Here is a 12,865-nt window from a genome sequence, read left to right as displayed (position 1 = left end):
CCGGTCAGCGTACAGATCTTCCCCTGAGAGAGGGGGACTGAGAAACACCATCAGTGTACAAATCTCCCCCCGAGAGAGGGGGACTGAGAGACACCGGTCAGCGTACAGATCTTCCCCTGAGAGAGGGGGACTGAGAGACACCATCAGTGTACAAATCTCCCCCCGAGAGAGAGGGACTGAGAGACACCATCAGTGTACAAATCTCCCCCCGAGAGAGGGGGACTGAGAGACACCATCAGTGTACAAATCTCCCCCCGAGAGAGGGGGACTGAGAGACACCATCAGTGTACAAATCTCCCCCCGAGAGAGGGGGACTGAGAGACAGCGGTCAGTGTACAGATCTCCCCCCGAGAGAGGGGGACTGAGAGACACCATCAGTGTACAGATCTCCCCCCGAGAGAGGGGGACTGAGAGACACTTGTCAGTGTACAAATCTCCCCCCGAGAGAGGGGGACTGAGAGACACCATCAGTGTACAAATCTCCCCCCGAGAGAGGGGGACTGAGAGACACCATCAGTGTACAAATCTCCCCCCGAGAGAGAGGGACTGAGAGACAGCGGTCAGTGTACAGATCTTCCCCTGAGAGAGGGGGACTGAGAGACAGCAGTCAGTGTACAGATCTCCCCCCGAGAGAGAGGGACTGAGAGACACTTGTCAGTGTACAAATCTCCCCCCGAGAGAGGGGGACTGAGAGACACCATCAGTGTACAAATCTCCCCCCGAGAGAGGGGGACTGAGAGACACCATCAGTGTACAAATCTCCCCCCGAGAGAGAGGGACTGAGAGACAGCGGTCAGCGTACAGATCTTCCCCTGAGAGAGGGGGACTGAGAGACACCGGTCAGTGTACAGATCTTCCCCTGAGAGAGGGGGCTGAGAGACACCATCAGTGTACAAATCTCCCCCCGAGAGAGAGGGACTGAGAGACACCATCAGTGTACAAATCTCCCCCCGAGAGAGGGGGACTGAGAGACACCGGTCAGTGTACAGATCTTCCCCTGAGAGAGGGGGACTGAGAGACACCATCAGTGTACAAATCTCCCCCCGAGAGAGGGGGACTGAGAGACAGCGGTCAGTGTACAGATCTTCCCCTGAGAGAGGGGGACTGAGAGACAGCAGTCAGTGTACAAATCTCCCCCCGAGAGAGGGGGACTGAGAGACAGCAGTCAGTGTACAAATCTCCCCCCGAGAGAGGGGGACTGAGAGACACCGGTCAGTGTACAGATCTTCCCCTGAGAGAGGGGGCTGAGAGACACCATCAGTGTACAAATCTCCCCCCGAGAGAGAGGGACTGAGAGACACCATCAGTGTACAAATCTCCCCCCGAGAGAGAGGGACTGAGAGACACCATCAGTGTACAAATCTCCCCCCGAGAGAGGGGGACTGAGAGACACCATCAGTGTACAAATCTCCCCCTGAGAGAGGGGGACTGAGAGACACCATCAGTGTACAAATCTCCCCCCGAGAGAGGGGGACTGAGAGACAGCGGTCAGTGTACAGATCTCCCCCCGAGAGAGGGGGACTGAGAGACACCATCAGTGTACAGATCTCCCCCCGAGAGAGGGGGACTGAGAGACAGCGGTCAGTGTACAGATCTCCCCCCGAGAGAGGGGGACTGAGAGACACCATCAGTGTACAAATCTTCCCCTGAGAGAGGGGGCTGAGAGACACCATCAGTGTACAAATCTCCCCCCGAGAGAGGGGGACTGAGAGACACCATCAGTGTACAAATCTCCCCCCGAGAGAGGGGGACTGAGAGACACCATCAGTGTACAAATCTCCCCCCGAGAGAGGGGGACTGAGAGACACCGGTCAGCGTACAAATCTCCCCCCGAGAGAGGGGGACTGAGAGACACCGGTCAGCGTACAAATCTCCCCCCGAGAGAGGGGGCTGAGAGACACCGGTCAGCGTACAAATCTCCCCCCAGGAGAGGGGGACTGAGAGACACCGGTCAGTGTACAGATCTCTGTCTGAGAGAGGGGGACTGAGAGATACTGGTCAGTGTACAGATCTCCCACTGAGAGTGAGGGATCGAGAGATAACGGTCAGTGTACAGATCTCTGTCTGAGAGAGGGGGACTGAGAGACACCGGTCAGTGTACAGATCTTCCCCTGAGAGAGGGGGACTGAGAGACACTTGTCAGTGTATAGATCTCCCTCTGAGAGAGGGGGACTGAGAGACACCGGTCAGTGTACAGATCTCCCCCCGAGAGAGGGGGACTGAGAGACACCGGTCAGTGTACAGATCTCCCCCTGAGAGAGGGGGACTGAGAGACACTTGTCAGTGTATAGATCTCCCTCTGAGAGAGGGGGACTGAGAGACACCGGTCAGTGTACAGATCTCCCCCCGAGAGAGGGGGACTGAGAGACATCGGTCAGTGTACAGATCTCCCCCTGAGAGAGGGGGACTGAGAGACACTGGTCAGTGTATAGATCTCCCTCTGAGAGAGGGGGACTGAGAGATGCTGGTCAGTGATTTGAGGAGGATGGTGGGATATAGACATGGTATAGGTAGGAGGCATTTGTTTATTTGGGGAGGGGTTGATTTAATTTTTAGCCTTTTAGCACAACATTGTGGGTTGAATGGCATTTTCCTGTGCTGTACTCTCCTATGTTCTATATTCTACGTTGTGGCAGGCTGCAACAGGAAAATGAGAGAGGATGCTCAGCTGGGCTGGTAAATGGCAGATGGATTTCAACACAGAAAACTGTAAAGGGATTCCGTTTGCAAGGGCAAATTTGAATGCAGCGCACAGGGTTAATAGCAGAGTCAGGTTTAATAGATTTGTTGTTATGCAGCAACAGTACAATGCAATACATAATAATCAAACCGAATTGTAGTAAATATGTATATATTAAACAATTAAATTAAATACGTAGTGCAAAAAATAGTGAGATGGTGTTCATGGGTTCAATGTCCATTCAGAAATCTGATGGCAGAGGGGAAGAAACTGTTCCTGAATCTGGCTCCTGTAGCTCCTCCCTGATGGTAGCAATGAGATTAACGGATGTAGTGGGTGATGGGGGTAATTTAATGACGGATGTCGCCTTCATGAGGCATTGCTCCTTGAAGGTGTCCTGAATGCTGGGGAGGATAGTGCCCATTATAGGCCTACGGAGTTCACAACTTTTTGCAGCTTATTTTGATCCTGTGCATTCCCCCCGCCCCCATTCCAGATGGTGATGCAGCCAATTAGAATTCAGGATTATTTGCAGTGTGAACCTGTCATCACAACAGGCGCCAGAGGAGGTTTTGGTGGCCACAAGGCTAAAACAATGGAGGGAGTGGAAAACACAAAATGCTGGCAGAACTCAGCAGGCCAGACAGCATCTATGGGAGTAGGTAATAACGACGTTTCGGGCCGAAACCCTTCATCAGGAGTGAAGTAACATGGGATGGTCAAGGGGGGATAAGAAGTGGGGGGAGGGATGAAGTAGAGTAGGCTGGAGGGAAATGGGCTAGGGGGAAGATGAAGAATTATGGGAAATAAAAGAGAAAGAAAGGTAGGGCTGGGGGGAGAGATTATAGTTAGGGGAGAAAAGAGAGAGAAAGAGAGACTAAAATAATAGATAGGGATGGGGGTAAGGGTAGGGGGCAGGGGCAGGGGAAGGGGGCTTCCCTTCGTCCACTATCGACTCTGCCGTCCATCGTGTCTCCTGTATTTCACGCACCTCTGCCCTCACCCCACCCCCCCGCCAGCCCACCAGGGATAGAGTCCCCCGGTCCTCACCTATCACCCTATCAGCCTACAGATCCAACATATAATCCTCCATAACTTCCGCCACCTCCTATGGGATCCCACCACCAGCCACATCTTCCCCTCCCCCCCACTCTCAGCTTCCCGCAGGGATCGCTCCCTACGCGACTCCCTTGTCCATTCATCCCCCCCATCCCTCCCCACCGACCTCCCTCCAGGCACTCATCCCTGCAAATGGAAGAAGTGCTACACCTGCCCCCACATTTCTTCCCTCACCACCATCCTAGGCCCCAGACAGTCCTTTCAGGTGAGGCACCACTTCACCTGCGAGTCAACTGGGGTGATATCCTGTATCCGGTGCTCCTGATGTGACCATTTATACATTGGGGAGACCCACCACAGACTGGGAGACCGTTTCGCCGAACACAGGCGCTCGGTCCTCCAGCAGTGGCGGGATCCCCCTGTGGCCACACACTTCAATTCCACAGACCACTCCCACTCCGATGTGTCTGTCTGTGGCTTCGTCTACCGTCAAGATGAGGCCATACGCAGGTTGATGGAGCAATACCTTATCTCCCACCTAGGTAGCCTCCTACCTGCCGGCATGAACATTCAACTCACAAACCTCCATTGATAGTCCTGCCCCCCCCCCCCCAACTCCATCCCTATCTATAATTTTAGTCTGGTTCTCTTTCTCTCTCTTTTTCCCCCCTCACTATAATCTCTCCCCCCAGCCCTACCTTTCTTTCTCTTTTATTTCCCATAATTCTTCACCTTCCCCCTAGCCCATTTCCCTCCAGCCTACCACTTCCTAGCTCTCTTCTTTATCCCTCCCCCCACTTCTTATCCCCCCTCGACCATCCCATGTTACTTCACTCCTGATGAAGGGTTTCGGCCCGAAACGTCGTCATTACCTCCTCCCATAGATGCTGTCTGGCCCGCTGAGTTCTGCCAGTGTTTTGTGTTTTTATTTATTTCCAGCATCTGCAGATTCACTGGTGTTGAGGGAATGGAAAATGAGGCTAGCGATCTTCCAATCACACTTCGTTTATCCGATCATACCTGTGAGCCCAAAATGATCGGAGTTCTTTACTAAATGTCCCAATATCACTTTTCCATTATTGCAAAGTTGCTTTGGTTGATTGAAAAAGTGAGGGCACTGCTCCAAGTCTGTGAAGAACAAGGATAAAGACAGATTGAATCAGGAGATAGAGGTGATATGAAAGCCAAACTTCTAAAGGCAAGGAATAGTGTTGTTCTGGGAATAGGAGATGGAATATTCAACCACAGTAACTCTGAACTACTTTAATTAACAATGGACTAGAGCCCAAATCTAAACAATCAGCTCAATACTTGGCACAGACGCTCTGATTTTACTCATCGAGAAAGAAAGAGAACAGCTGGGTTGGAAGAAGAGAATTGCGATGTTCATCTAGGCTGTGCTTCGGGGCATTGCTTTGAACCACTATCAGAATGTACTTTTTCAAGAGCCTGATCTCAGTGGGGTGGAGATATGTCTCTACCAAAGGAGGTGTAAAGTGCTCCTTCTCTCCACTAGCCTGCAGGTCACCCTTGGGCAAGGTGTGGCACCTGCTTAGCAACCCCCTCACCCCGATCAGGGTCACGTGAAGCCATGGTAGCAAGTGGTGGATGATCTATGAGTGGCTGGTGCATATCACAAGTCCAGGTTGTGCAGCTGCTGACACCAGGCAGAAAATCTCTGAGGAGATAATGGCCGGGGTCACCGACTGCCCCAGAAGAAGACATTGGAAAACCACTTCTGCAGAAAAAAATGACAGGAATAAGCAAGGTTGTGGAAAGACATGATCGGCATGCCATTTGACATGGCACATGATGATGATGTCATATAACACGGCACATGATAATGATGTCATACAACATGGTACACGATGATGATGATGATCTCAGCAACATGTCGCCCAAGTTTAACCACAAATCCAAAAACTTGCTGTGATCTGCAGGTAAAATCCATGACACCAGTGAATTTTTGGAGGACTGGAATGTCTTTAGGAATCATCAGATGAACTCCCACGTCGAGCCACTTTCTAGGACATCAGGATGGAGCTTCTCATGGAGACCGTTAGCTACGAGAGATGGAAAGGAGGGGAAGAAGGGTCACGTTGACTCTTTATTCCTCTCCACAGATACTGCCTGATCTGCTCTCATCCAGCACTTTGTGTGTATGTTGCTCTGAATTTCTAGCACCTGCAGAATCTCATGGGATGCAGAGAGGAGTTCTGGAGCTCAGGATCCAGGCAGCCCAATGTCCATCTACAGTCCATAACCTAACACTTTGGTAGCTCAGCTAGGCACTCCTCTCTCAGGCAAGAGAGAGAGATATCACTCCAGCAACAACGAGAGCTGAAGACCAGCAGCCCGCTGTTTCGATGTCGCAATTTTCAGTGTCTCTTCTCTATGCACCCTGACTTGAGGACCGACGGGGGTGGGGGGGGGGCAGAGAGAGAGAGAGTTGAACATAGGGGCTTTCTTCCAATAGCAGCGTACACTATCTGCTGTCTCAATGATTCAATCTCCTTCGATGCTTCAGTGGGCCACCTTGACAAGGAGGCTGGGTTGTCTGTTGGCCGCACTCCAACGTTGCACGTCTTCCAGGCCACACCTAGAGATATAGAGATGCCAGGGCGCGCAATGTGTCCAAGAACCCACCGGTTTGAGCAGCAGCTGTAGATCTTGGACTCTGCCAGAACCCCTGCCACCTTGAAAAGGAAAGAAAGACATGAGAAAGGAGGAATAAGTCGTTTCATAGGTGCACTAGAAGAAATTGCCTGGTTCTACAAAAACCTCTGGCAGTGTCTGTTCCAACTCCTTCCTTGGTGAAGCGATTAAGATCAGGGCTATAAATCTGTGACTGTTCGATAATCGGCTGGGTGATACAAATTATGCAGAAATGATGACACCCCTAAGGAGCAGGCGTGTCTGAAATCGGACAAAAGGGGCACTTCAGCACTTGCTCTGCAGCAGCCACTACACTGGAACTTTTAATGGCGACTTCCTGCTCTGCCAGGGAGAAAAAAACTGAATTAATGAGCACACTGATTTAGTGAAGCACTGCTCAGGGATGTTCTAAGCGACGGCTACATTGCTATGGATGCTAATTCTACACCTATCACTGTGGGACTCCATAATTCTGCCTCTTGTTCTGCTGACATCATCATCCATGCTTCAAACAAGATCAGACAGAAAAGGACATTAAAGTTACTTGTCTTTTTTATAAATGGCTTCCACACTGAAGGTGATCTCAAAATAATTCCTGTGGTTTTATAAAGTATTCGAAATCTGAGAATTTCTCAATTCAAGTTGTCACCCAACTCCCTTGCAGAATCTCCCCAATTTCTCCTTCAATCTAACCTCCCTGAGGCACGGCTGAGAATGAATCTGCTTTGTGATGTTCACGAGGCCAAAATAGGACAATAGCAGGCTTCTCACTGAAGCTGGAGGAGATTACAGACAAAAGGAAAAAAAATCAGTATCATAGCCTGGTTTAATATCACCAGCACATGTGAAAATTGTTAACTTTGTGGCAGCAATACAACACATGATAATAGAGAAAAAACTGAATTACAATATGTGTGTCTATATATATATATGTGTGTGTGTGTATGTGTGTGTGTGTGTGTGTGTATAAAAATAATTAAACAGTGCAAAAAACAGAAATAAAAAATTAATTGGATGACAGAGGAGAAGTTGTTCCTGAATCGTTGAGTGTGTGTATTCACAATGGAAATGAGTTTTAAAAATAAGAGGATTTTTATAATCATTTAAACTTAGGCTAACATACCCAACCGATGCTGTGAGTGAGCTGTGAATTGGACACATTGCTGTTAGAACGTGAGTTTTGGATTATATTCTCACATGCGGTTGAACGACCAATACCTGCCATGAGAGTTTTGCAACTTTGATGTTTAAGAACAAATAATAAGTTCACAACAATCTTATTAAAATGTCACAAATCACCTCAGGGAATGGTAATGGCTTAAATATCTCCTAGAGAGACAAATACATTTAGAATAAACCATTGGCCCAAAGATGAATCAATATTTCTCTGACTAATTCAAAGATAATCCAATTACAATTGCAGCTGCCTAGAGACAATCATCTATATGCTATAAAATTCCTTGGTGTTATCATTTCAGAAGATTAATCCTGGATCCAGCCCATAAATGCAATTACAAACAAAGCATGGCAGAGTCTCTACTTCCTTGGAAGTTTGCAAAGATTTGGGAAGTCATCTAAAACTTTGACAAACTTCTATTGATACATGGCAGGGAGTATACTGACTAGTTGTGTCATGGCCTGGTATGAAAATACAATGTCCTTGAGTGGAAAGTTCACCAACAAGTAGTGGACATGGCCCAGTCCATTACAGATAAAGCCCTCCTCACAGTTGAGCATATAGACATTAAGAAAGAGGATGAGCTGGAGCTTTTGGAAAGCATCAAGTTGGTTAAGTCACTGGGACTGGACGAGATATACCCCAGGCTACCGTGGGAGGCAAGGGAGGAGATTGCTGAGCCTTTGGCAATGATCTTTGCATCACCAATGGAGATGGGAGAGGTTCTGGACGATTGGAGGGTGGCAGATGTTGTTCCCTTATTCAAGAAAGAGAATAGAGATATCCCAGGAAATTATAGACCAGTGAATTTTACTTCAGTGCTGGGTAAGTCAATGAAGAAGATACTGAGAGGCAGATTTATGGACATTTGGAGAGACATTCCTATATATGATTAGGAATAGTCAGCATGGTTTTGTCAAAGGCAGGTCATGCCTTACGAGCCTGATTGAATTTTTTTGAGGATATGACTGAACACATTGATGAAGGTAGAGCAGTAGATGTAGTGTATATGGATTTCAGCAAGGCATTTCATAAGGTATCCCATGCAAGGCTTATTGAGATAGTAAGGAGGCATGGGATCCAAGGAGACAGAACTGCTTTGCCCACAGAAAGCAAAGAGTGGTTGTAGATGGGTCATATTCTGCATGGAGGTTGGTGACCAGTGGAGTACCTCAGGGATCTGTTCTGGGACCTTTACTCTTTGTGATTTTTATAAATGACATGGATGAGGAAGTGGAGGGATGGGTTAGTAAATTTGCTGATGACACAAAGGCTGGGGGTCTTGTGGATAGTGTGGAGGGCTGTCAGAGGTTACAGCGGGACATTGATAGGATGCAAAACTGGGCTGAGAAGTGGCAGATGGAGTTCAACCCAGATAAGTGTGAGGTGCTTCATTTTGGTAGGTCAAATATGATGGTAGAATATAGTATTCATATGTGGCTTTCTTATGACAGCATTTCATGTACATGTGCTCAATGGTTTGGCAAGCTTTACCTGTGGTGTGCTGAGGCAAATCCACTACTTTTATAGGATGTTCTATTCAAAGGCATTGGCGTTCCCATACCAGACCATGACACAGCCAGTCAATAAACGCTCCACTACACATCTATAGAATTTTGTCAAAGATTTGGATGTCATGCTGAATCTCTGATGATTCCAGCGGAAGTAGTGGTGCTTCTGTGATTTCTTCATGATTGCATTTTCATGTTGGATCCAGGACAAATCCTCTGAAATTGTGACACCCAGGAATTTAACCTCCTCCACCTCTGATTCTCCAATGTGAATCGGCTCGTAGACCTCTGGTTTCCCTCTATGAGTTACCATTTGTTGCCTTATATATTGCACTGAGGTGTCAGTACCTCCAGTTGAACTCTGACTTTTGTGTGTTTTACCCCTAGCTGTCAGTTTGTGGTTTTGTATTGCCATGTGCTCCTGTCCCCACTTCTGCTCTACTCCGGCCCCTGTAATACTGAGTACTCCATCTCTCATCTGTTTCTCATTATTACCTGTATTGCTGCCACCCGTGTCTCATTGTGCTCCACCTATCATCTGCCTCTCTGTTCAGTGTATTTCAGTCCTGTGTTTTCACTTGTTTGTTGCCAGATTGTGCCAGAGAATGTTCCTGAGCCTTTCCAGTATTCATATCTGAACTCTGTCCATCTGAATATTGACTCTGCCTGCTTCCTGATTCTGGTTTTCGGATTTCTCTGGATGTTTTGATCTTTGTCTGAACTTTGATGCTGACTTTGTTTGTATCTCGGGATTTGCTACTCAATTAATATTACTGTGTGCTCAGTACTGGGTTTGCGATTGGATCCCCGCTCTAGCGCTCTGACATGTGGACAACTATCACTAAAGTTTTAAGATTCTCTATTTATTTGAGGTTTTAGAAAGATTTAATTTTGGTCCAGGCTTTATTTCCTGGCTTAAACTGATCTATCAAGCTCCTATGGTGGCAGTTATAACTAACAATCAAAAATCTCCTTATTTTAGGCTATGTAGAAGTACCTGGCAGGGTTGTCCTCTTAGTCCGCTGTTATTCAACCTGGTTCTAGAACCTTTTGCTATTGCTCTTCGGGACTCCAATAAGGTTCAAGGTATTAAGAGAAGAGATAAAGTACATAAGGTTACATTGTATGCAGATGACTTGTTAGTTTATATTTCAGATCCTAAAAAAATCTATTCCTGCTACGTTATCTGTATTTTCTGAATTTAGTAGTTTCCCTGGATATAAATCAAATTTGCACAAAAGTGAGTTATTTCCTATTAACAACTATTTGGATCAATATAACCAAATACCTTTTAGTATTGCTAAAAATAACTTCACTTATCTTGGTAGTAAAATTACCAAAAATTTTAACAACCTGTATAAATATAACTTTCTTCCATTAATTGAGTACACGTACTTTCTAAATGGTCCCCTGTGACATTATCATTAACTGGTCGAATTAATGCTATTAAAATGATAGTGTTACAGAAGTTTCTATATGTGTTCCAAGCTATCCCTTTTGTTCCTAAACTGTTTTTTGATAGAATTTTAGAGTCTATTCTATCTTTAATTTGGAATAATAAAAATCGTAGATTGAGTAAACCCTTACTGCCGAAATTAAAAAAAGGTATGGCTTTGCCAAATTTTAGAATGTATTATTGGGCAATTAATATTTGATATATTTCTTTCTGGATTTATTACTCAGACATACATGACTGTCCTTTATGGGTGGATTTGGAGAAAAATTTAGTGAAGGGGTATTCTTTGGCCACTTTACCGTGAGCTCCTCTTCCTTTTTTGCTTTCTAAGATTGGTAGTCGAGATCTCAATCCCATTGTTAAACATACATTAAGAATTTGGTTTCAGTTTTGTAGATTCTTTGAGTTTAATAACTTTGTTCTTTCTAGTAAAATCCACCTTAATTATTTTTTTAAGCTATCAATCTCTGATCTGACCTTTCTCATTTGGAAAACCAAAGGAATAATATCTTTTTTAGACTTGTTTATGGGGGATTGTTGAATGCCTTTCACTCAGTTAGTGGACAAATATGACTTATCTAATACACACTTTTTTAGATATTTACAGATTAGGAATTTTCTACATAGTTCACTTCTCAATTTTCCCTCTGCTTATTCACCCAATATAATAGATACTCTTTTTCAGGTTAAACATTTCAAAAAAAGACTGATAGCTATAATTTAAAAATGGTTATTGAATTTGCAAGTATTATCTAACAATAAAACTAAAGCTGTGTGGGATTTGGAATTTTGAGAGTCACTTTCAGATAATCAATGGAATAAAGTTTTTCATTTGGTAAATACTTCATCTATTGTTGTCTGTCATTCTTTGATACAGTTCAAGGTAGTACGTCCGGCACAGATATCAAAGGATAAATTGGCCCATAACTTCTCCAATATTAATCCTATTTGCAACAGATGTAATATTTAGGTGACTATTTTAACACGTATGTTTTGGTCTTGTATCAAGATAGATAATTTTTGGAAAGAAGTCTTTAAAACTTTATCAAAAGTCTTGAATTTGGACCTACAACCAAATTTACTTGCAGCAATTTTTGGGATCATTCCACCAGAAGCAAGATATATTCCTGTTTCCACTCAACGGATGATAGCTTTTACAACTTTATTGGCTAGGAGAGGCATTTTGCTTAAATGGAAGGATTCTAATCCACCTACTGCTCTTTATTGGCTTACTTCCATCATGTCCTGTCTAAGTTTGGAGAAAATAAGAAGTCGGACATTTGATCCATCCTTTAAATTTGAAGAAACCTGGTGACCTTTTATTCAATATTTTCATATGATTTGATTTATTGCTCTTACAGTTACTTTCCCTGAAGTTGAATTTGATCAAAAAGTTTATTTTTTCCTGCTTTCACTCTCTGTATGAGCTGCCCAGTTCCTTTTCTCTCTTTTTTCTGTTTTTTTGTTTAGTGGGGGGTTTTATGTACATAAGTTATAAGTTTCTTTATTTTTTCTTTTCATGGAATGATAAGAGGAGTATCGATGATCTTACTTTTTATTATGTATTATTAGATTAATACTATGTATGATCTTGATAATGTTTATTTTACCTTTTATATGAACTGTTATTGATATAGATATTTGAGATAATTCTCTTGTCTATATATGTATATTTTTTAAATTAATAAAAAGATTGATAAAGAAAGAAGAAAGATTCTCGGTGGGTAGTCACACTGTCTCACAACCAGGGGAGTATACTAGAACATAGAACAGTACAGCACAGAACAGATCCTTTGGTCCATGATGTTGTGCCGCCCCATACTCCATGATAAATGTAACCTTTCTCTCCCACATAGCCCTCCATTTTTCTATCATCTATTTGCCTATCTAAGAGTTTCTTAAATGTCCCTTAATGTCTCTATCTCTACCACCAGCCCCGGTAGGATATTCCATGCAATCACCACTCTCTCCATACAGTAACTTACTTCAGATGTTCGTTTGTTCATTCTGCACTATGTTGTATGTCAAAGCCGTTCATGGTCATTCCAAGACCATAAATGTCCTTGGTGAGTTTTTCTACAGAAGTGCTTTGCTATTGCCTTTGTAATCCCCTGGTAAAGATTTCTACTGCTATGCTGTGAGGTATTTCATTTTAGTAGTTTTATGTAAGAGCAGGATGCCCTGCTGTAGAATGTCTTGGTTTCTGTTAGAAATGAGGAGCCATGTTGTTCAACTTAGGAATGTTGTGTTAGCCATTCAGGATGCTGAGATTGGGAGAAGGTTCTGGAGAGTTGGGCAGAGAAAGATTTGTGATGTACTGTGGTAGG

The sequence above is a fragment of the Hypanus sabinus genome, chromosome 11, assembly GCF_030144855.1.
Source record: "Hypanus sabinus isolate sHypSab1 chromosome 11, sHypSab1.hap1, whole genome shotgun sequence".
NCBI lineage: Eukaryota > Metazoa > Chordata > Chondrichthyes > Myliobatiformes > Dasyatidae > Hypanus > Hypanus sabinus.
This window is presented reverse-complemented; position numbering follows the sequence as displayed.